A 26,638-nucleotide genomic window follows, 5' to 3' on the forward strand; every position below is an offset into this window, starting at 1 on the left:
ATAGAAATTGAAAGAATCCACCAATCTCCTCCTGAAAGAGATCCCAAAATGAAAACTCCCAGGAATATTATAGCCAAATTCCAGAGTTCCCAGATCAAAGAGAAAATATTGCAAGCAGCCAGAAAGAAACAATTCAATTATTGTGGAACACAATCAGGATAGCACAAGATTTAGGAGCTTCTGCATTAAGGGATTGGAGGACTTAGAATGGGATATTCTGGAGGGCAAAGGAGCTAGGCTTGTAATCAAGACTCACAAACCCAGCAAAACTGAGTATAGACTATGAGGGGGAAAATATTAGCAATCATTGACATAGAGAAATTTAATACATTCTTGAGAAGAGACTATAGCTGAATAGAAAGTTTGGCTATCAAATACAAAAATCAAAAGAAGTAGAAAAAAGGAAAAATAAATCATAAGGGACTTATTGAAGTTGAACTGTTTACATTCCTATATGGAAAGATGATACTTGTAACTCATACAACCTTTCTCATTATTAGGGTAGTTGGAGGGAATAGACATAGATGAAGGGCACGAGCACACTGAACATGAAGGAATGATATCTAAAAAAATTAAGGGATGAGAGAAGAATGAATTGAGAGAAAGAGAAAGGGAGAGGTAGAATGGCATGAATTATCTTACCTAAAAGAGACCAGAAAACGTTTTTACAGCGGAGTGGAAGAGTGAAGAAAGGTGGAATGAGTGAACCTTACTCTCATTGAAATTGACTTAAGGAGAGAAGAACCTACACATTCAATCAGATAAGGAAATCTATTTTAACCTACAAGAAAGTAGGGGATAATGAGAGGGGTGATAGAAAAGAGGGTAGACTAAGGGAGGGGGTAACCAGAAACAAACACTTTTGAGGAGGGACACAGTGAAAGGAGAGAATGGAATAAACAGGGCAGGATAGGATGGAGGGAAATGTAGTTAGTCCTTCACAACATTAATATTATGAAAGTGCTTTGCATGACTATACATATATAACCCATATCAAATTGCTTTCCTTTTCAATGAGGATGGGTGAGGACGGAGGAATGGAGAGAATTTGGAACTCAAAGTTTTAAAAATGAATTTTAAAACATTTTTTTACAAGTAATGGGAAATAAGATACCCAGGCAATGGAGTACTGAAATATCTTACACTACAGAAAATTAGAAGGGGAAGGAGATAAGTGAAGGGGGAGTGATAGAAGGGAGAGCAGAGTAGGAGAACGGGTAATCAGAAGCAAAACACTTTTAAGGAGGGACAGGTTGAAAGGAGAGAGAGAATAGAATAAATAAAGGGAGGGAATAGGATGGAAGGAAATACAGTCAGCACTAGCACCTGTGAAAAAAAATTGAAGCAAGTTTCTCTGAAAAAGGTCTCATGTCTCTAACAATAAAAAACTGTCAAATTTTTTAAAAAATGAGATGTTTCCCAACAGATAAATGATTAAAAGATATAATCAGTTTTTAGATAAAGTAATTAAAGCTATCTATAGTCATATGAAAAAAATATTCTAACACTGTCAATTGAGGAAATGCAAGTTAAAACAATTCTGAGGAACTACCTCATATCTATTAGATTAGATAATAAGACAGAAAAGATAAATGACAAATGTTGGAGGGCATTTGGGAAAAATGAGACATTAATGTACTGTTGACAGAGTTGGGAATTGATTAAATCATTCTATAGAACAATTTGGAACTATTCCCAAGGGGTTGTGGAACCATGCCTACCTTTTGACATAGCAATATCACTACTAGGTCTGTATCCTAAAAAAGATATAAAAACAAAAAGGAAAAGGACCTATATGCACAAAAATATTTATGGCAACTCTTTTCCAGGGGTAAAAAATTAGAGATGTTGGTGCTTTGATCAGAGTTCCAAACACATTAATTGGGGAATGGCTGAATAGGTTGTAATGTGTAGTTATGATGTAATACTATTGTAGTAAAGGAAATTAATAGGATGCTCTCAGAAAACCCTAGAATGACTTATTGATGCAAAGTGAAATATGCTGGGTACAAAGTAACAGCAATATTGAAATTTAATCAGCTGTTAATTACTGGAGAAGGAGTGTTGTATGTGCTGAGTCACAAAATGTGAGAGAGGAAAGAACTTTGCTTTTACTATATAGAAGAGGGAGGGAAGACAGGAAAAAGTACCCCTACTTTCAAGGTCTAGTGAAAGGTCCAATGTTTTCCCCATTTTGCCTCACTGTTATCACCTGTACCCCCACCATGGACTTGCTTTTACTTTGCTTTGTATCACAGGCACTAGTTAACTCCTCCACTTCCTCAAGGTCTAAAGAGTTGGTAAAGTTTACCCACGAATTAGCTTGTCTAACCTGAAAGCACTGAGAGGCAGGTGCCCTCATGGACTTAGTAAGGAAGCCACATTTCCCCAGGGAAACAGAGAGTGTTCTCATCAAAACCCAAAGTTGAGTCCCAAACCCAGAACTGGATATATATATTCTGACATCAGGAAAATATAAGGTTGCATATTTAGATGACTACAGAGAAAATGGGAGTAATATTTGTGAATAACATTAAAAAGAAGTCTGCCAAAGTAGTCTAGTTTGGGCACTAGAGGAACTGGGCCAGATGGGAAGAAAATATATAAAAACAGAATCCCTTAGTAAGCAAAGATCCTGCAGGTTCTGTAGGCTAATAGCCCCCCAGCTGTGTGAACAGTGACTCTTGCCTTAATCAGCACAGCTAGCCTGTTGTGTTTCACAGCTGGATGCAGTCCCGATGATGCTGAGGGCTTACTTCTGTTAGATCCATATCTTGGACACTGATTACCTGTTGCTGTTTTCCATCTACTTTTCATTTACTAGACTGTAAGGTCTCAGAGTTCGGGAAAATTTCACCTACTTGCTGGGTCCACAAGTCTTCAGTATAAGGGTGCAAAAATAACTTACCTACAAAAAAGTGACTGAGGAATCCAGGAAAGATATTTCCAAACCAAAGGTTATGGAATAGAGGTAGAAATGAAATTATATGTGTTAAAGAGTAAATGGGGGGAGTCATTTGTGTTTTGCATATTTTAAAGTGCAGTAAAGGGGTAGCTAGGGGAAGTTAGGTGGATAGATTGTTAGAACTGGAATGAGGAGTTCAAATCTAGCCTCAGACACTTACTAGCTATGTGATAGTTTGCAAGTCACTTAACTTTTGGTTGCCTCAATCTCTCCAACTGTAAAAATCAGGAAAATAATATCATCTACCTCCCAGGGTTGTTGTGAGGAATGAATGAAATAGTATTTGTAAAGCACTTCATACAGTACCTAGGATATAGCAGTGCTATGTAAACGCCAGTTATTATTATTAATATTAGCCATTATTATTTATATGTGTATATTGTTTGAGTTATCTTAGGTACTCTGTTTTATTCTAATACGGACACATATAGACATACCCATACACCCACACTCATCCCTACTCACACCTATCTATCATACACATACACACACACATACACACACACACATATATTCTTTTCAGTAGATGAAGACCTACAAAATACCTTGAGGATATTGAATTTGTCTTAGCTTCTTAACTATGTTTGGATTATTCACTTTGCAGATTAGGTAGCTACCTCCCGGTAATATGTAATAAATGGTATGCTATTCAATAAGAACATAGTTACATAGAAAGACTTTGGTGGGATGGGCAAAAGGGTATCAATGACATAATGAAAGACAATTGCATATGAGTGGAGCATAGAGAATCACATTATTCTAAGCCCAGAATAGGGAAGAAAAGCATGACTTTTTCCCAGCCTATTGATGGTGAGAATAAAACTCTCATGAAGAAATATCTGGTTTATTGAAATGTTGGAAGAGTTGTCACTTATAAAAATAAATAATTTTAATTTAGTCTACAAGTCAGAAAACTTTCCTTAAGCACCTGAATGTTGGAGTTGAAAGTAAAGTTATAGATTAATGTGTCCAAATCATCCACTTCAAAGATGAAGAAACTGAAGAATGATGAAGTGCCTTGCTCAAGAACAAATAGCTAGTTGCTAGAAAATATGACATTAGAACCCAATTCTGCCTCCTGCTAGGTCCTTGCTTTTCTCACTACTCCAAAAGAATTCAGCATCTTAGTGCTGAGAAAATTCTTTCCATCAATATAGGTCACAACTCATTCATACTTTTTCATCATTTAATTTTTTCTTCAACTCCTTTCATAGATTTTCCATAGGCAATCTATTTAATGCACTAGAGATATTCTTATAAGGATTTTTAACATTTCATAGATGTCAAAGTAATGCCTAGACTCTCCTTTTGATGATGAAGATGACAATGATGATAACTTATTAAGTGACTACTATGTTCTAGGCAATATTCTAACGTTAAAAAGATGGACCTTTTTGATACATTATATTGTCCACTGTTGTTGTTGTTGAGGTTTTGGAATCTAAGTTTTGATCCATTGGGTCAACATAAATTACATGACCCTTTACTTCTTTTTGCTCCATCAATTTGAAAGTTTACAAATGTATTTTATTATCATGTCTTATAAGCAGATCTGTTTATGATCTCATAAAATGGAAAACCCATGAGAAACATTCCAGTCCATATTCAACAAGGGTTATATTATCTAAGAGCTTCTCCATAGTCCAGCCTCCATAGTTGAAGTGTGAATCCATAGAAAGGGGTTCCAACAACTTCTTTGAACCACTGGGCTACAGTATTACAATATCTAATCACTCAATGCAAAATTAAAATAGTTTAAAAAAATTTTGAAAACTGTCCAATTTAGGCCACCTGAGTGGTTGGTACAGGAGGAGATTGAATTTTCTAGCTCTAAGTCCACTCATCTCTAATTTAGGTAATTTTCACTAGGGGTTTCAAAAGCTCTTGACTATTAAAAGTGCAAACCTCTGATAACATTAAAAATCTTAATGTACTGTAAAGCCCTGTAAGGGATAGAAATCTCACCTGGGAGAGAAAAAAAAAGATGAACCCATAACGGCTGGCTTTTCATCTTCTAAACGGATTTTATTATGGCAGTAACAAGAGCAATTCCAGTTAAAAGGCCCTTGTCAGGCAACAGTTACTGTAGATTATAGCTGCACAAGAAACAATCTGAGCCCAATACAAATTCAAAATGACTCTTAAAAAATGACTATTGGTAAGGAAAAGTTCCCCTTTTATTAAAGTAGGTGAGCTTTTTTCTAGGAGAAGTATGTATGAATTAGCCATGAAGAGAGCTAATTAAATAGACAAGTTGCATGACTCTGTTAAATCACAAGAAGCCTGGCTAATAAAACTCCAAATGGGCTTTTAGAAGACAATTTATAAGCAGCAACATAAAAAGTAGACATCTTTGGAAAACTGGCTGTGATACGTGACCTGGGCCCAAAAAGTTTGGTAGTACTCTCTTCCTGCTCATGAGTTTAATAAAATTTTGCCACAGAGAAATTGTACATACTGTTAGAAAGAGCCTACCCATCAGTAATGAAAAATGATTATGTGACATCATTGGCTTGCTTATGTCAAAAGTTTTTCTCAGGAATGGAGCTATCCAAGTGTTTACTCTCTCCAAGGTTAATGTAAGGTTAATGGCGGGTGGGGGAAAGAGTTAAAGATCTTCCCTGCCTATTAATAGGCCTCAGATATTTTTTGTGAATTTCTAATAAGGCACTGCTTCCTACCTTCCAGCTCTGATAAACATATATATACATATATATAAGATTTGTGTGCCTGATGAGACTCTGGACAGCTGTTTTAAGAAACCCCCTGGCTTTGAAAGCCCAGATGTTGGTGCTTCTTTTCTCTGGTAATGATGTATGTGTTACCTATGATCAGGCAGTTGGAAGCCCTGTTGATCTTTTTGTTTGTAATTTCTGCTTGTAATTTCTGTTTGCATTTTCTCTGAAGTTCAGGGTGCTGACTTTTTCCCCTGAACGAAGTGAATGATATGTTCTTGACTAAAGTAAATTATTGACCCCTCAAAAGTTGCTTTCATTTAGAAAAATAGATTTAAGAATCTGTATAGCAAACTCTCCTGTGCATGGCAGGTTTCCTGCTGATACCGCCCCCCCCCCCCCCATATCTGGCTCTCCACAGGGCAAATGAATTCAATTTTACAAAAACTCATGGCTAACACTCATTGCTATGTCCCAGGCACTTTTTGATATAAAGAGAGGAAAGAAAAAGAAATGAAATGGCCCTTGCATGTGAAGAGCTCATATTTGATGGTGGTGAGCAGTTACAACATGTACACCAACATTTAATCATAGAGCAAATACATGGAAATCAAAATGAATGTCAAGAAAGAAAGAGAACAAAAACAACGAGGAGAATCAGGAAATAATTGGCATAATGAGTTTACATCTGAGCTCTGTTTTGAAGGAAGCTTGGGTTGTTAGAAGAGTTAGGTGGGTAAATACTAAATTTCAGACATATGGTATAACTTGTGCAAGAACATGGAGAAATGCCAGATTTGTTTGAATTTTTTTTCTAGAGTAGAGTTAAAGTTTTACCTCTACCTTCTAAAATTTTAATGCAGTTGATTGACTTGTTAAATATCCCATCGATACCTATAACATATAAATATTTAAGAAAGGGAACTGGGACTTTTTTTGTTATGTATTCATTTCATTAGCATGTAGCCAGGTCATTCTGTACCACAAAACTAGAAGGTAAATATTCATCCATTGTTTGTACAGATGTGACATGTGATTTGGGGCAATTCTATCAGTGACAACCTCTTTCTTTCCTCCTTTGATCCTAGGAAGATATCAGTGCTAATTTCCAAAATGCTTCAAGGAAACCACCAGTGAAAAGATTACTTTCAATTTGTTTCTGTTGCAAGGGAATTATTTCTACTCTTTCAAAGGGGAAGCTTCTTTCTTACTCTTTCATACGTTAACATAATTAGAATACTATAAGCAACTGATTTCAAGTGTTATAAAAAGTGTCATATTTGACAATGAAAAAATAAATTTTATTAAAGATGCAAAAAATTATGAATACTAAGGAGAGCTTGCATATATGAATATGCAAAAGTAATATGCATATGATTAAGACAACAAACTGATTTTCCTGAGTAATGTTTTGGATAAAGTAAATCCTCAATTTTTGTGCAGGTAATATTCCTAGAAAAGAGTATGAAAGTAAAAAACAAACAGATTGGTACATTGAACCTATGGGAAATAGGGTCCCTGAAATCAGCAAAAATTATAATCTTTCTTAGAATTTGCTGAAAATACACTTTTCTGCATACAGTTCTTTATAATAAAACATTAATTTTGGGAATATGCACTTTTCCTAACATAGTAACCATAAAATAACCCATAAAACGCAGTAGACAAATAAAATTGGTAACATGCAAAACATTTTTTTCACTTCTAATTCCCTTGAATTGTGACCTTTTATTCTAATATCTCCATACAAATATGACAACATTGATTTCAGAAAATACAATACTGGTGTAAACCTTTCTACTGTGGCTGCCCTCTTAAAACCAAAAGAGAGTTTCTGGGACTTTAATCACTGCTGTCAGAAGACACCAACAAAGGTGAGGTTGCCGCAGAACCAACAAAACTCCAAATGCACAGAGAGCTCTTTACTCTATAAAAATACCATGAACAAGACCAGTGAAGCAACTGGAAGCTTACTAGTTACTCCACAAACTTCCATGCATTAGTCCTCCCATTTTCTTTTTCTTTCTTGTGAATTGCCAGGAATATGTGAGATTGCTAACACAAAGGTGAAATGTTGTTTCGAATAAAGTCACAGGAATGTTGAAGATTCACTATATTTCTCTTCTCAGATATATTTAGGGATGGAGAGCAGGAGTGACTTGAACTTGAAAGACAGGTATCAGGCATGAGGAACCCATAAACTTATCATTCACACAGACAAAAATAAGAAAGAAAATGACTAGAAAGAATAAAGAACCAGAAGAGAAAAAAACAAGAGAGCAAACATTGTTTTTATTTTTTTAAGAATAAACTTAACAGAAAAGGAACAATTATCTTTTCTTTCAGAAAAAAAGAAACTTAGAATGAGGCACAGTGTCTTGTACAACTACCTCCTGATTAATATGTATAGTGAATCCCATGAAATGATTGTATTTTTGAATTCATACTGAGTATTTCCATTGAATTGGAAACTGTTACCACATTTTACATAATTACAACGACATCAGACTCTTAAAGTAAGTTTTTATTGATATTTTCTATTTCTTACTTCACCATAGTATCTTATATATTCATCCTTTTACCCTTTGCTGAGAGCCATCCCACATAAAGCTGCCTGTCATGTCTATATTTTAAACCATTCTGTAGAAACTTAGATATCAAATGCCACCTTCTTAACAAGAATTAAAATCCTAAATTTGCTTTTCTCTACTGAAATTCATGCTATCCACTGGTAGCACCTTCATCATCATCTTAAAAGCCATTCAACCATTGACAAAAGTTGTCAGAGCTTTGAAAGGATATAAAAAAAGAAGATTGCATTATTTAGCTTGGGTAGATAACTCTCCTCTCCAATCTCATTAGAAGAATCCATATAGTCAGAAGGGCATAGTGTAGTACTCCAGTAGTCTTGGTATATCTTCTGAGTCTGAACTACCCTGATTCTGTGTAAGTGGAACCTTTTTTTTGCCATGTTGCATCAACAGAGAGATGGCTTGAATCTTACCCCCTGGGCCAGTCAAATTCCTCAGACAGATTCCTTTCCTTTCAGGGAAAGAGACAGAGGAGAGAATTGGTGAAAACATTGATTGATATTGATCTTCTCATGGCTTCATATTTGTTATTCCCGAGTATCCAGTAGCCCCCTTATCATTTATTTCCTCTCCTAAGCTAAAGTTTTCTGCAAACCTCAGTAACTGGTGCTCTCTATGTCTTATCAAATACAATTTATTTGTCTACTCATTTAATATCCTCTGTCTCTATAGGAGAATGTCGTTTTTTTTTTAGTGAAAGAACTACGATATTTTTGTCTTTGTATGCCTAGCAGTTATAAATACACATTATATATATGTATATATAGTACATATATTTACATATATTATATGTGTATCATATATAAAATACATTTTTGTAACATACGTTTATGTGTATATATGTATATGTGTGTGTGTGTATTTGTTTGCATTTAAATTATGCTTGTGTTTGTCCTTAATTCTTGAGGAGGACCATGATATCAAGATGATGACATGACTTGCAGTTGACTTTGATTTGAGTGAGGGAGGGCTGTGCAGGGTCACCAACCTCACATTCTTCTCCAAAGCCTTCTGGGTCCAGTGGCTTGATATTCATCAGGAAGCAGATGGGTGGCTCAGTATATAAAGCACCAGATCTGGAGTAGGAAAGATTTGAGTTCAAATCCAGCCTCATACACTTATTAGCTATATGACCCTGAGCAAGTCACTTAGACTCTATCTGCCTGAGTTTTCTCATCTGCAAAATGGGAATAATCATAACAGTTAGCTCCCAGAGCTGTTGTAAAGATCTTGTGAGATAATATTTAAAATATTCTTGTACATGGTATACTTAAAGATGCCAGAATGGATTGAATTGAATTGGTATTTCTTCCATTTTTTTCCAGGTCATTCAGAATTGAATAGAATCCTGTGTTTATCCCTGGGATACACAAATGAAAAAAAGATGTAAGGAACCAAGACCTCATAGGCCAAAGTCCAGAAACACATAAATGTTTTAAGACTATATCTTACTGGGAGATAAAAAGACTAAGAAACCAAAAAACCTGGAAGATGATTATAGAACGATTGAATAAGTGTCTTTAAGTTTATAAAGGACATATTCTATATGGTAGATTCAGACAGAATCTTAAAGAGCATTTGTTCCATGAGTTCATAACAGGCAGTTCATTAACTTCTTGAAACAATATTTTGTTCGTTGCATTTCGTTGTCATTGGCTTCCTTTTCAATCCTATGTATTTTATTTTGCGCATTTTAAAACCTTATTTTGAGATGTGGTACATCACCAAAGTGGTGAAATGGCCAAGAACCCAAAAGATTGAAGAATTTCAGATCTAAAGTAATGCATTTATGTTTATTGATAAAGGAAATGAGGCTTGAGAAATTAAATGATTTTCTCAGTCACAATAGGCGGTATGTAAGAAATCAGGGATTAAAACTCTGCTTTCACTCCAAATAATATTACACCACATAGTAATTTAAATCTGAGGGATGTGTGTAGGTGTGTGTGTGTGTGTACACAGTGTTTATGCAGTGTGTGTGTGTGAAAGAGAGAGAGAGAAAGAGAGAGAGAGAGAGAGAGAGAGAGAGAGAGAGAGAGAGAGAGAGAGAGAGAGAGAGAGAGAGATGTGAAATATTGAAACTGGTGATACGAAATAAGGTTATGAAATTTCTCCTTGGATTCTACTTAAAAACTAGCTATGATTTCCATCTGTTTTAACTGTTAGACATGGTCTTCCTGAAAGCAAAAGGCAATAGATAAGCAAACCTGCTGTTGATAATCTGATATATTTTGTGTTTTTCTCTGATATTGGTCTTTTTAAAGCACTTCCACTTTGAAGAGAGTTTTTTTGGGTTTTTTGTTTGTTTGTTTTTTCCCAGAGAGAACAGAGGATCATATAATTAGGGCTGGAAAGATCTTGATATGTGACATTCCATTTCCTGTCAACATGCCTTTGGTCATTCCCCATGTCTCCCCACAATTCAACATATTGGAATTCCTAATTTCCATCAATACTCAATTCAAACATGTGTCCCCCAATTGCTGATGCCTTCCCCCCAAATACTTTGTAGTTATTTTGCATATACATACATGCATATTATATACATGTGTGTGTGCATGTGTGTATGTGTGTATATGTGTGTGTTGATATGTACACACATACATATTATCTCACAATAAAGTATGAGTGCCGTGAAAACACTGGTGACGGTTTTACTTGTATCCCTACTAATTAATACATTACTTTATAAATAGTAGGCACTAATTAAATTCTTGTTGATTGATTATAAATCATGTAATCTGTCCTCCTTATTTGATAAATGAAGAAACTGAGGCCCAAAGTGTTTGAACAACTTACATAAAGCCACACAAGCAACAAATGATGAGGTGGGTTTTGAACCAAGGTTCTCTGACTCCAAACCCAGAATTCCTGCTATTGTACAAGCCAAACACTGAACGTGCTAAAACTATTTGCAGTGGTATAAGCTACCGAACCACGTTTTAGGAGCTGCAGGATACTATGACTTTTCAAATGGCACTATAAAATTGTTTTGAAATTTACTTGAAAAAGAAAAAAACTCCCTTGCATGACAAGTTTCGTCTTGGAGTGACTTTTTATGATCGAGTTATAAACCCCCACAGTAGCGGTACTCGTAAAACTGCTGACAGACCCTTAACTATAGTGGCCCAAATGTTGCTACTACAGTAAAGGGAATAAGAACATTGTCAGGTCTACCTCTTTTACATATTCTTTGATGTACTCAGTCTTCAGGAGAAGAGCCTAGGCTGATTATATTCATGGAGTCCTTCTAAGAGTTATAAAAATAGTGACAAATATATGGCCACATACAGAGTACCTAAAATGAAATATTTTCATTTGGCAATTCAGTAGAGGCTTGCAACAAAGGATCCAGGGAACACCAAGCCTCTAAATTATTTATTATGAACGCTGAGTCTCTTTACAAAAGCATGAACGATATTAGAAAGCACCTGAGTGGAAAAACTGATTATTTTGTAATTCAGTACCTTTGTTGCATGTCATTTTTCATGTTTGTTATCTGCAACACTTCACACTGTTAGTACAGATCATTTTTCCCCATGCTGACACGACTCTGTTGTACAGCAAGATGCTAATCTTACCATTTATTAATTTCGCTTCATCAAGAATAGGGCAAATGTTATAGGAAACATATTCAACTAATTCCTTGATGGATTGGTAGGACCTGAGTTCAACTCTGAGCTGTATTCCTCATTACCTATGTAATCTTAGGCTAATCACAACCTTTCTAGCCTATGTCCCCTCATCTGTCAGGTGAAAGATTGGCAGGACCTGGGCTCTATTTCCAGCTGTACCTCTTTATCACCTATCTGACTGAAGACTGGTCACTTTATTTCTCTGTCCTTAGTTCCTTCATCTCTAAAATAAGAATGTTGGACTAAGGTCTTGCATGTTTAAGTTCTCTGTTAACTCTAAATCCTTGAAATTCCATAACATGTAGAATCCAACTAGCAACTTCCAGGTCCATTTTCCTTCTGGATGTTGTCCTAGTCAATAAAAGATGAGCTCATTACCTTTGATGAATTCTCAGAAAAAAAGAGGCAAAGAACAGAAAGATTTTGGAAAGAATTGCAGGAAAGACAGAATTAGAAACTAAATTCCTAAATGTCATGGAGAGGTTTCCAATTCTTTCTTAAATTTCCATGCTGTCCTCAATGGGATAAACTACTGTGATAGATTGAAAACAAATTAGACACCATGAATCTAGTAACAAAGAACTTCCCCTGATCCCATCTGGGACTGAGATGTAGGATCTGGGGGAGGTGTCCATTTGGAGAGAAAGAGCCAATTTGAAGAACTTCTACAAATATGGAAGCTGCTGATCCCTTGATTAATAGGCAAAGGATAAAGGAAATTTATTCAATATGTTTTTCTTGTACTTCTGCCAAAATAACTAATTTGAATGCTATAGTTCTAACTAAAACTGTTTATACTAACTCGTATTAGAAACTCAATCAGGGCAGCTGCTTTATGAGTTGGAACTTCCCTAACACTGATGGTCTTCAAATAGATATCCACAAATTAAGGGTTGCATGTGGTTCAGGTAGGATTTGGAAAGGATGATCCTTCCAATGCTAAAATTTTAGGATTCTATGTTCCTTTAAGCTAGGAGTTCTTAACCTGGGATCCATGAACTTTGTTCTTTCACTTTTACATTTTGATAACAATTTCAATAGAATCAGTTTCCTCTGCAATCCTTTGCATTTTATTTTATTTAGTTATAAACATTATTCTGAGGAGTCAATAGGTTTCATCAGAGCCCTAAAGGTATCCATGACAGGGAAAAAGGAAGAGAACCATGTCTTTAGATGTCTTTCCAAATCTGTCTTAGGTGATTAAACCATGTATATAATATAAAACTTGTTTAAGACTTAAGAGCTATGAATTCCATCAAAATCTGCTACTAAATTTTGTAACCATGAGCATGCTACCAACCTTGCCTGTGTCTCAGTTTCTCCATCTAACTCAAAATGTTTCTATAAGGTTAAACCAATCTATGTATGCAAATATAATTTGAGAAAAAAGTCAAATATTTCATAAGTCAAAGGTTTCAAAAACTTTTCTTACAACCAATAAAATGATTATTTACTCTAGCAAAGTCTACCTTTGATGCTTCATCATGTCATAAGGATAATTGGGTTCTTATAGATTATGCCAGAAGAACCCAAGCCATGATTGATTCTATTAAGCCACAAAGCCTGTCTTTAGGTCTGACAATGAACTCTGAGAATCAACATGAAAAAGTTCAAAGACACTCATCACCACAGTGGTGGGAAATCACCCTCTAAACCATATACTTAAAACCTGGAGGGACTGTAATCTGCATTGTATTTCTCATTTGTTTATATGCTGGTATGCAGGAGATCAAGACTAACATTGTGTGCAGTTATTCAGCTTTGTGCTGCGATTTTAGAGAGTGTAGGATCCTTTTGTAGCATTCTCTTCTCTCCCTCAAAAAAAAAAATCCTATACCAGTAAAGGCATTTGGATATGCCTTTACTATGATAGAACCATGTGTTTAGAGTTGTATTCAAAGGAACTTAAGATTAGAATGGTCATAAATTTAGATCTGGAAAGGACATTACAGCCCATCAAGTCTAATCTCATTATGAAGATGAAGAAACTGAAGCTGATAGAGGTCAAGTGACTTGCCCAGGGTCACATAGCTAGTAAGTGACCAAGGCAAGATTTGAATCCTTTGTGACTCCAAGTCAAGCACTCTTCACTGTGCCACCTAGGTACCTCTGAAGATCCTGAAAGTACTGAAGTAAGTATAAGCATCCCTCAGGTTACTGACTACTCATAATGCAAAAAACATTCCCTTCATCCAAGCACGCGTTTGTCCCATAAGGTTTCTGAGGACTTCCATGCTTCCTTTCAGTTACTCTTGTTAATTAGTAAGAGTCAGAATGTAACAGTTTGTAGAAACCCAGTCTTAAGGTTCAAGTCCTGCTCCTAATATATACTGACCATGTGAACTCAAGAAGAATAGTTTCAGGATCCCAGGAAGCAGCAATTCTTAGAGAAGAAAATCTCCATTTTCCATGGTAGAAGAAGCACTTCTCTGAGAGTGATTGACACTGACAAAATAACCAAGTCTAGTCAAAATTATTATAATCAATAAGAAAAATAATATCTTCATTCTACAGTGTGGCAGAGTTTCTCAGATGCAGTCTTATGGTTTGGATATATCATAAACTTTCTCCAGTGTAAATGAGTGGAGACTCATTTGGGTATATAATCTCCACTTTACAATTATAGATTCATTAATAGATTATAGATATAGAGTTGCATGGTTTTGAATACTCTCTGAAATACTGCTTAACCTTTTCTTTGATTTTGGTTTTCTTCCTTCCTTCCTTCCTTCCTTCCTTCCTCCTTCCTTCCTTCCTTCCTTCCTTCCTTCCTTCCTTCCTTCCTTCCTTCCTTCCTTCCTTCCTTCCTTCCTTCTTTCCTTCCTTCTTTTCCTTTCTTCTTTCTTCTCTCTTTTTATTTTAGATTTCCTTGCTTTTCTGTTTCCCCTTCCTCCTATTTTCTAAGGAAAGTTTCAGGAAAAATTTTCCAGGGGGAAATCCTGGGGTATTCTAGGGGGAGCAGAAATACTTTAAAACCTGGAGGTTGACTCTCCGACGACACAGGGATAACATTTAAAATCATGGCTTATATTTATGTAATGCTTTGGGGTCTATAAAGTGTTTTACACATATTTTGTATCCATTAGGTACTAGGGAGTAAAAATAATTTGAGAAAAATGTCAAATGTTTCATAAGTCTTTCAACTATCTTGCAGCTTAATTGGGAAGGAAGACACAAATACAGGCATAAACAGATATCACACGCACACACACGCACCAGAATTTCAGAGTTGGAAGAGACTTCAGAGGCCTGTAGTACCTGCACTTATCCAATAGTTTCCTCTACATTAAACCAAAGAAATGATGTTCCAGTCTTTTCTTAAAGACATGTAGTGAAATAAACCATTTCCTATGACAACCCATTACATTTTCATTTAATATTAATAGTTTGGAAGATTTTTCTTACATTTAATCGAAATCTACCTCTCTGCAACTTCCATATGGCAGCTTTTCAAGTCATCTATGTCTTTTCTTCTGGGTAAACTGGATTAACCAGTCATCTTATGTTACAATCTTGAGACCCTTCATCATTCTGTCCATCTTTCTTTAGGCCCTCTCTGGCTTATCAGTAGCTTTTCTAAAATCTGATAATCAGAAGTGGAGATATTATTTTATTTATTTTCTCTGTAGGATAGAGTAGCAGGATGATGTCATCTCTAGTCCCAGACACTACACCTCACTTAATTCACTCTAAGATAATTTTAGTTTCTTTGGACCAATTTTACCTTTCACTCATACTTACTTTCTATTTTACAAAGACATAACTATATATACACATATGTATACATATATATGCAAACATATATGTTTTTTTCTATAAAAATGGTGGATTTGTGAAATTTGCTGCAGATCCATAGTTGAAAATTACTAATAAAGAATAAATTTTGAAGAACTTTGGGGAACAGAAATATATTTTAATTAACCATATACCAGAATATTTGAAATTCAGAATTATATGGGACCATATAATAAGATCATGTAATCAATGTGCTAGAATTGAAAAGTACTTTTGGAAACTATCTAGTCTACCTCATTGATTTTTTTCAGATGAGAAAAGTGAGTTCCAGAACAAAATAAAAATGTTTCTACTGGCAGAATTAGGAGTAGAGTTCCCAACTCCTATAGAACGTTCTTGGCTCCTTACATTGCATTATGCCTACATTTTAGCACTATGGGTGGTAGCAGAGCAGAGATAACTAGAAAGATGACTCAATTTATGAGCTGGATAGTATTAAGGAAGAACATAAGTATCAGACTTTCAAATAGGGGAGAAGTCAGAAAACTGAAGCTTAGTCACAGTTAAAGTATTAACTGTCAGATAACAGAAGAGATGTGTAAACTGGGTCAAGATGGTAGCAATCAAAGTATTATGATATCAATCTGATTCTGAGAGGGAGTACTTCTGAGATAGGGGGATTTTTATGTGCTAAACTGCTAAATTTGTTCCAGGATGTTGTGAAGTTTAAGTCTGTAAGAGTGGGGTATGTAAATCACTTCAACTGACTGTGAGACTAGACTGAAAATTTATTGGCAACAAGAATCAGGTCTTCATCTTTGTGTCCTCTACAATGCATTGTATAATAGGTGATCAGTAGATATTTGTTGAATAAATGAATGAATGAAGGTATAGACAGAAGGATGAATGACTAGGAAAAAAAGAGGCATTAGGCTCTGAGAGTTTGGTTACATAGTCAGTGTTGCTTTATCCCGCATTGACTGTTATATGGAAAACCCAAAACAGTAGAAGTGGAAGATTAGTGCATTTTGTAGACACATTTCACAATAACAAAGTGTCCTACCATGTAAAACCATTAACATTGGTGAGTGTGACCATTACTTCTCCATTTCTTGGCAGGTAAGTGATAGTATTCACACACTCTCCAAGATGCTGAGTACTAGCAGAAACATTTATAGATCTGTCCTTGTAAGTGCTGCAGTTCATTTCACACTCTTATAAGTCTTGATGACAGATGTGTCAAGTTGGCAAACGAAAACCAAAAAATACTGGCACTCCAATTCCTCAAAGCAATGCCCCCTCCAAACCCACTCTGAAGATAAAAATTGCTTGCTCTACCAACTTCCTTACTTATATTCCTCTCCGATAAAATGGTTTGGAAATGTACATATTTCAACTAATGGTATTTTTAATTTAAAACAAAATGGATTATAGTCATTGCAATATATATATATGTGTAACATGAATGACATATGTTTCATGCATGAGCTATTTGCTATTTACTTCCTTCACTGATAATAGATTCCAGAGAATTGTCTCTTTTGGTTCCTTAACTGTAACAATGTCACTGACAAAGTAAGTAATGGGAACAAAAATATTTTGTATGTTTATGTGTGTTATATATGTATATATACATATTAGCTACACATTCTTATGAGATCATCTATAATTCAGAGACAACAGATTTTCAGACTAAAAAAAAAAACAATTAATAATCTATCCAGAATATAATCCATCTTCCATGCAATTACCATATCGATATGCCTGACACACAGATTTGACCATGCTTCCTTGTCACTCACAAGTCTTCAGTGGCTTCCTATTGTCTTCTCACATATATTTTAAAGCCTCCAAAACATGTGTCACATCTCTTTTCCAGTCACAATCTATATTCCTTTCATTTCTGTAGTCACAGTTCTAATCAAATGGCTTAGATGATGTGCTTCATAATGACCTCTGTGCCTTTTGTACAAAGGGTATCCCCATTAGTTAAATGTACCTTTTACTATCTCTAAAAACATGCCCCAATTGTCATTTCTCATATAAGACTTTCTCTGGTAGCATATTCTTCTTCTACAACTTTCTTTCTACTATTTTATTTGTGCATGTGTCATATCCTCTAAGTAGAATGTCAACTTCTGTTTTTCTGTTTTATCTCCAAAATATATTCTCTCCCCTGCATGGCTAGCACAGTGTCACTGACAGAATATCTGCTTCATATATTGTTTACTGAATTGACTTGAAATAAAAACCTTGGGGGCAGAGCCAAGACGGTGGAATAGAAAGACACATATACTCTAGTGCGTCCCCAACAGCCTACAAAATATCTGTAAAAAATGACTCTCAACAAATTCTAGAGCATTAGAAACCACAGAACAACAGAGTAAAAGAGGTTTCCAGCCAAAGGTAACCTAGAAGCTGACAAGAAAGATCTATGTCATGGGATGATGAGCGGAGCAGAGCCCAGCCCTGGCCACACAGCACCAGGAGGAACAGGACCTAAACAGACCTCCAGGCAGAGTTCCCAGCAGGGAGGCTCCCAGAAAACTCCAACCCACAAGCATCAAGGGGTTTCCCAGCTGGGTGAGAGGGGAACTCCTCCAGTAATAGCCCTAGGCAATGGCAGAGGGGGCAGAAGCAAACTGCAGGCAGCTACAGTGTCCAGGGAGCAACCTGGGTCCATTGTCAAAGCAGCTCAGCTTAAAGCCTCTGGTGGTAAGGAGTGGCTGATCTAAACCTCAGCCCTGAGTGACAACCCCACCCCACCCAAAGCCCCAGGGAAATCAAGCAGCTAAGTCAAATCTCAGTCTTGACCACACTACTGGGGAAAGAAGGGCCAACAGGACCATCCTATTGACAAAAGATTCAGAAGTCAAGTAACTAGTTGGGAAAATGCCCCAAAAAGGGGAAAATAAATAAGACCATAGAAGGTTACTTTCTTGGTGAACAGTTGTCTCCTCCCATCCTTTCAGATGAGGAAGAATAAGGCATAATGTCAGAGGAAGATAAGGCCCCTGCCTCCAGGGCCTCCAAAGTGAATTTAAATTGCACTCAGTTAGTAGAAGAGCTTGAAAAGCGAGTTGGCAGATTGCTAAAGGAGAACCAAAACAAAGGCTGAGGAAAATAACAATTTTAAAAAGAGGCTAACAATTGGAAAAAGAGGTCCAATGAGGAGAAGCAGGCATTAAAAAGCAGAATTAGCCAAATGGAGGAGAAGATTCAAAACCTCACTGAACAAAATTCTTTGAAAGAGAGAATTGAGTTCAGGGAAATGAATGACTATGAGATAAACCAAGCAGTTAAAAAACAAAACCAAAAGTTTGAAAAAATAGAAGATGATGTGGAACATCTTATTGGAAAAACAACTGACCTGGAAAATAGATCCAGGAGAGACAATTTAAAAAATATAGGACTACCTGAAAGCCATGACCAAAAAAAGAGCCTAGACATTATCTTTCAGGAAATTATGAAGGAAAACTGCCCTGATGTTCTAGAACTAGAGGGAAAAATAAATATTGAAAGAATAATCCACTGATCACCTCCTGAAAGAGATTGGAAAAGAAAAACTCCTAGGAATATTGTAGCCAAATTTCAGAGTTCCCAGGTCAAGGACAAAGTACTGCAAGCAGCTAGAAAGAAACAATTCAAGTATTATGGAATTACAATCAGGATAACACAGGATCTGGCAGTTTCAATATTAAGGAATCAAAGGGCTCAGAATAGGATATTTCAGAAGTCAAAGGAACTGGGACTAAAACCAAGAATCACCTACCCAGTAAAACTGAGTATAATACTTCAAGGGAATAAATGGTCATTCAATGATATAGAGGGCTTTCAAGGATTCATGATGAAAAGACCAGAACTGAAGAGAAAATTTGACTTTCAAACACAAGACTCAAGGGAAACATGAAAAGGTAAACAGAAAAGAGAAATCATTAAAGACTTTCTAAAGCTGAGCTGTTTACATTCCTACATGGAAAGAAAATATTTATAACTCCCGAGACTTTTCTCAGTATTTGGGTAGGTGGATGGATTGTACATACACACGCACACACACACACACACACACACACATGCACACACACATATATACAGAGAGAACAGGTTGTGTTGAATCAGAAGAGGTGATATCCACAAAAAAATAAAATAAAAATTAAGGGATGAGGGAGGAAAATACTGGGAGGAGAAAGGGAGAAATGGAATGAGGCAGGCTATAACTCATAAAAGAAATAAAGAAAAATCTGGTTCAATGGAGAAGAAAAGGGAGAAGGGGGGAGGGCAAACGTGAAGTTACTCTCTCCACATATGGCTTAAGGAGACAATAACATACTCACTAAATTTGGTATGAAAATCTATCTTACACTACAGGGAAGTAGGGGAGGAGGCAAGAAGTGGGGTTAGGGGAATGGTAGAAGGGAGGGCAAATGGGAGAAGGCAGTTTTGGGAAGGGACAAGGTCAAATGAGGGAATATAAAAAAATAAAAGGGGATAGAGTAGGATAGAGGGAGATATAGTTTGTATTATACAACATGATTATTATGGAAGCCTTTTGCAAAATGACACATATTTAGTCTGTATTGAATTGCTTGCCTTCTCAGAGGGAATGGGTAGAGAGGGAGGAAGGAAGAGAAGCTAGAATTCAAAGTATTGGAAACGAATGTTGAGAATTATCATTGCATATAACCAGGAAATAAGAAACACAGATAATGGGATATAGAAATTTATCTTGCCCTACAAGAAAAGAGAGAAGATGGGGATAAGGGAAGGGTGGGGTGTGACAGAAAGGAGGGCTCACTGAGGGAAGGGGTAATCAGAATGCAAGATATTAGGGGGTGGGAGGAGGGGAAAGATGGGGAGAAAAATTGGACATGTTACAAAGTGATATAAAAGCAATTAGTATTAAAACAATTGACTGAATTAATTACTGAGATTAAATCAGAGACATTTTTAGCTTGGGGAAAAGAATTTTAGTCTAAATTTCCTAGAGGCAGGTAACTTCAGGTAAAATTTGGCATTGACAGAAAAGCTAAAGTGTAAATGGTAAATTTGATTTTATGATTATTATTTAAGCAGGAACTAAAACATGTATAGAAAGCCATGTAAGCCACTTAAGACTTGTCTCAAAAGATGTTCCTTAGCCAAAGTGAAATTATAGTCATATCCGAAACCTGGTTATTGGAACTTGCTATTTTAAGATGCTATGGGACTATTAAGTGACTGTTCTTCTGAGTCTAACTCCGGGTATGGGTAGCAAGAAAGGTGGTCTGAGCCTCCAATCCACAATGCCAGTAAGCCTGTGAGATGCTGGTATGGACTGAAAAAGGTGACCTCATGGGAAGGGTGGGAGAGAGGCTGTTCAACCTGGGCTGAGGTAGGATTCTCCTGACTCAATTTCCCCACTGACACCTGGCAGACTTTAAGCCTGACTGAATGCAAGTTGACAATCTCCTCCTACCTGGAACTGACATGAAGTTGGGGAGATATTTTTTTCCCTCTTCTTAATGGCAATTTCCTGTAGTCAAAAGGTTTGTAAGCTTACTACCAGATCTATTAAATTATAGATTGTTGGTAGGGGAACATCCAAGGTTAGGTTTAAAATTAAGCTATTTGGCTTAGGACTTTAGACCAACAACAACATGGAGTCCTTTAATTCTTAGTAATAGTATAGAGATAATTAGGTCAAGGGCATATGAAGTTAGCATACACAGTTATTTTTTGTGTCTCAGTTGGTTAATGTTAAAAAAAATTCTTTTGTGGCCTATATTGTAAATGCTTTAAAAGAAGCATCACCTAACCAAAAGCTGGAATTGTTTTATGTGATATGAACTGTGTTAAAAGTGAAAAAATAAATAAATAAATAAATAAAAACCTTGTACATTGTAACCATTTTATTTGATTTGGAAGTCGGGGCAGGAGGCACTTGGACCTAGTGCATGGATGAGGAAAGTGAACCCAGGTGCACTCAGTGCACAGACGTCCAGCCTCCATCACCTTGGAAAGAGGGGACTGAGTCCTGTGCTCCCATGAGGCTCTGTCCATCCTGTAACCAGTTTCAGAGTCCGTGCAGTCATGTAGTTGCCTGTCATGCAAAAGTCAGTCTGCCCCTATTATGAGCTGTGGCAAGGCATGACAGACTGACTCACACCACTCAGGATCACGGGTGCCAGGAGCTGTGTCTGCCACCTGGCTGGCCCTTGGCTTCAGTTTGAGCTGGCTGCTGCTGCTACTGCTGGGGCTAGGGCTAAACCCAAACAGCAAGGAGTCCTGGATTCAAGGAGATTCCCTCATGGACTTCCAGCAACGATTCTTTGAACAGATTTTGGATCATTTCAACTTTGAGAGCTATGAAAATGATACTTCCCTTCAGCAGTTCCTAGTGACAGAGAAGTTCTTGAAGAAAGGAAGAGGATCAATATTTTTTTATATGGGAAATGAAGCCGATGTCTGGGCCTTTGCTAATAACTGTAATTTCATTCTGGAGCTAGTATCAACTGAGGAGGCTTTGGTCATCTTTGCTGAACATCACTACTGTGGAAAGTTGCTCCCATTTGGGATCCAGTTCAGCAAGAAGGGAAATACAGTCCTACTTACAGTGGAGCTGATGTTGGCGGACTTTGTTGTACTGATCCAGGCCCTGCTAAAGGAATACAAGGCTGAGAATATGCCTATCGTCACCTTTGGAGGGGGTTATGGAGGGATGCTCAGGGTATATATGAGGATGAAGAGCCCCAACCTAGTGGCTGGAGCACTGGCTGCCAGTGCTCCTGTGCTGTCCATTGCTGGTATTGGAAATTCTCATCAATTTTTCAGAGATGTCACTACTGATTTTAGGAACTCCAGCCCTGAGTGTGTCCAGGGAGTGTGACAAGGCTTCAGACTAATCAGATCTGTATCTACAAAGAACCTTTGACAGAATCAGCCAGGAAATGGGCATCTGCATGTAGTCCCCAACGGACTCAGCCATCACCCAACTGTTTGAGTTTGCCCAAAATGCCTTCACCATGGTCACAATAATGGACTTCCCCTATCCCACTATTCCCAGTCAATCCTGTCAAGGTAAGGTGTATTTGGCTACTTAGGGCAGAGTCAGATCTAGGGACTCAGGGAATTGGCTGGATAACTTTACAACTTTACAACATGGCTCCTGGGACAGAACCATGTTATGATATCTACAAACTTTACCAAAAGTGTGCTGAACCCACAGGTTTTTAGCTATGAATAAACCCACTGGGATTATCAGGCTTGCACTGAGATCAACCTTATCTTTGACAGTAATAATGTACCTGCCATATTCCCTGAGACCCCATTCACCAGGGACCTCCAAGAGAAGCATGGTTTTGCTAGGTAGGGTGTCATGCCCCAGAAAAGCTGGATGAAGACCAACTTCTGGAGGAATAATCTTAAAGCTGCAAACAACATCGTATTTTCAAATGGAGACCTGGACCTCTGGGCAGGGAGTGGGATAAGGAGTAATCTAAATTAATCCTTGATCTCTCCCACCATCTGGGATGAAGCTCACCATCTAGATCTCAGAGGATACAATCCAGCAGACCCTATATCTGTCACAGAGGTCAGGAAGCTAGAAACTACATATATCCGTGAATGGGTGAAAGCAGGAAGACATGATGTCCAAAACTTGGGACCAGCCATCAACATACTCTTAACTTCAGTGCCAGGACCAAAGCAGAGGCTTCAGATGTCTATTCACACTCAGGGTTAAACTTTCAAAGGCTTGTCACTATGTCAGACAAGGACTACCACTCAGTCCCCCGGGATCAGATATTTCATTTCCTAAACTCCCTGAGCAGGATCACAAAGCTTGGCACCTGATCTCCAATAGTTTATGGCATCTGGGTTGTGAAGAATTATTTGTACATAGGGTTCCCTCCTAGCTGGGCTGAACAAAACCTCCCTTTCCTGCTGCTCCCACACAACCCAAGTTCTCCACTTTAGAGAATCTGGGGGAGGAGAGGTAACAACATGTTTAGGATTTTCCATTTGCACCATTTGCAAAAGCAAACAATAGAACTTTTTATCTTGACTAGGGTAAACTTCTACGTTATTCTGGGTCTCTGATGAATTGAAATTAGCTATGGGTGTCCTCTGCCCCCATAATTATAACTGAAATTGGAATTTTCTCTCCCCTACTTTTGAGTAACAAATAGCACCACAGTGCTGCAGAAGACTAAACAGAAGAGTGAAGGTTCAGTCAGTCAGGACTCAGAAGAAACTTTGCTTAAGACTGATGGGAAGAGGAGTCATGCCACATTGCCTCTGTAATGAAGAGGCATTTTGAAATAAAATTTCAAAAAATAAAGAACATTTGGAAGTTGGGTCAAGAAACAATGCCGTCTGATGAAAAATAGAAAATCAGCCAAGGATTTGAATGGATCAGAGATCTTGAGAATTGATTGATCACTTTTCCACTTTTTAAAAAAAAAATAATCATCCCCAATGTGTTGGCCATCACTTAAGATAGAACCTGGATTCTGGTTTTGGATTTTAGGGATAAATAACTGAACTGTTATAGGTCTCAGTTTCCTTGTCTACAAAACAGAGGCAATAATTCTCTGCTTTTCTTTCTCCTGGTGTATCATCATCCGTCGGTTGATCAGTCAATAAACAGTTAATGGGACTAGTTGTGCTCATTTCACTTTTTGTGAGTTTATTTGAGTCTTTTCAAGTTTTTCTGAAACTACCCTGCTCATCATTTCTCATAGCACAACCATAACTTGCTCAGCCATTCACCAAATCTCAGCCATTCCCTCAATTTTCAAATCTTTCCCATCACAAAAAGAAGTCATATAAATGTTCCTGGACAAAAATAGGTCTTTTTCCATTTTCTTTGATCCCTTAGGGATATAGACCTAATAGTGGTATTGCTGTGTCAAAGGGGATGGACAGCTTCATAGCCCTTTGGCATAGTTTCACCAACTGTGCATTAGGGTACCTATTTTTCCAAATCCCATCCAGAATTTGCAATTTTCCTTTTCTGTCAAGTTAACCAATTTGACAAGTGTGAAGTGATATGTCAGAGTTGTTTTAATTCACATTTGTCTTATCAGTAGGGATTATTTTGTGTGGCTATTAGAAGTTTTGATTTCTTCTTTTGAAAAACTGCACACTCAAATCCTTAGACTACTTATCAACTGCGAAATGGCTCATATATTTTTTGAACAATTTTGGCACAGTTCCTTATGTATTTGAGAAATGAGGTCTTTCTCAGAGAAAAGCCACAAATTTTTCTCCAGTCTCCCATTTTCCTTCTGTTTTTTATGCATTAGTTGTGTTTGTAAGAAAGTCTTTTTTATTTAATGTAACCAAAATTGTTGATTTTATTTCCTGTTGAAATCTCTATCTCATTTGGTCATAAGTATTACTTGTCCAAAAATCTCAAAGTACATTTTCCCATGTTCTTCTAATTCATTTCGCATATCGTCATTTATGTCTAGATCAATGATCAATTTATGACCTTATCTTGCTATATGGTATGAGATGCTGCTGTCTGCCTAGGTTCTGCTAAACTATTTTACATATTTCACAGGAATTTTTGTCAAATGTTAAATTCTTACCTCAAACAATTAAATCTCTGATTTAATCAAAAACTGGTTACTATGGTCAATTACTACTCTGTGTTGTGTACATAATCTATTCTACTGATCCAGCACTCTATGTCTTAGCCAGTACCAGTGGTTTAATGATTACCACTCTGTAATATGGTTTGAAATCTGGAAACACTAGGCCACATTCCTCCCTTTTTTCTCTTAAATCCCTTGATATTCTTGACCTTTTGATCTTCCAAAGGAATTTTATTACTATTTTTTTTTCTATTCCTCAGGTAGTTTGATTGGTATGGCACTGAATAAGTAAATTAACTTAGGTACAATTGTCATTTTTATTATATTAACTCAGCCTATTGATGAGCAATTAATATCCCTTTGATTGTTTAGTTTTGGCTTTATTTGAGGGAAAAATGTTTTGTAATTATGTTCACATAGTCCCTGGGTTTGTTGGAAGCTAGACTGCCAAGCATTTTATATTGTCTGCAGTTATTTTAAATGGAATTTATCTTTCTATCTCTTTCTGTTGTGTTGATAGAATATAGAAATATTAATAATTTATATGGGCTTGTTTTATATCCTGCAACTTTCAATTAGCTCTTTACTTGATTTTCTAAAGTTCTCTCATCACAAAAAGTATGATAGTTTTGCTTCCTCATTGCCTGTTTTTATTTCTTCAATCTCTTTTTCTTGACTTGTTGCTATAACTGGCATTTCTAGTGCAATGTTGAAGAATAGTGATGATCATGGAAAACCTTGTTTAATTCCTGACCTTATTCAGATAACTTCATGTTAATCCAATTTACAGATAATACTTGTGCTTGATTTTAGATAGGCATTTCTTATCTTTTTGAGGAAACCCTCCATTGTGTTGTATTTTCTCAGAAAGCTTTTTGTGCATCTATTGAGAGAACCAAATGATTTCCTTGTTATTGTTCTTGGTGTGGTCAGTTATGCTGATATTTTTCCAAATATTGAACCAGCCCTGCATTCCCCATAAAAATCCCACCTGGTCATAATGTTTGTACTTTGTGATATGTCGTTGCAATCCCCTTGCAAATATTTTATTTAAAATTTTTGCTTTATGTTCATTCAGGAAATCAGTGTTTAGTTTTCTTGTTTTGTTGTTTTTGTCATTGGTTTAAGTATGAAAATCATACTCATGGCATAAAAGAAACTTCACAGGATTCCTTCTTTACTAATTTTTTTCAGATAATGTATATAGTATTGTGATTACTTGTTCCTTAAATGCTTAATAGAATTCACTTGTGAATGCTTCTGGTCTTAGGACTTTTTACTTAGGGAGCTCATTGATGGGCTGTTCAATTTCTTTTTCTAGGTGAGGGTTATTTAAATATATGTATAAATGTTCATCAATTTCACTTAGATTGTCAGATTTGCTGGTGTATAATTGGGCAAAATAACTCCTATAAATTTCTTTAATTTCATCTTCATTGGTGGTAAATTCATCACTTTC

At 36.6% G+C, this 26,638-nt stretch overlaps 1 pseudogene; it reads left to right on the top strand.

Moving 5' to 3' along the window:
- The first annotated feature begins 21,534 nt into the window (after positions 1-21,534).
- Positions 21,535-23,321, top strand: LOC140507913 (dipeptidyl peptidase 2 pseudogene; annotated as a pseudogene).
- Positions 23,322-26,638: the final 3,317 nt, after the last annotated feature.

This window comes from Notamacropus eugenii, chromosome 5, assembly GCF_028372415.1.
Source record: "Notamacropus eugenii isolate mMacEug1 chromosome 5, mMacEug1.pri_v2, whole genome shotgun sequence".
Classification (NCBI taxonomy): domain Eukaryota; kingdom Metazoa; phylum Chordata; class Mammalia; order Diprotodontia; family Macropodidae; genus Notamacropus; species Notamacropus eugenii.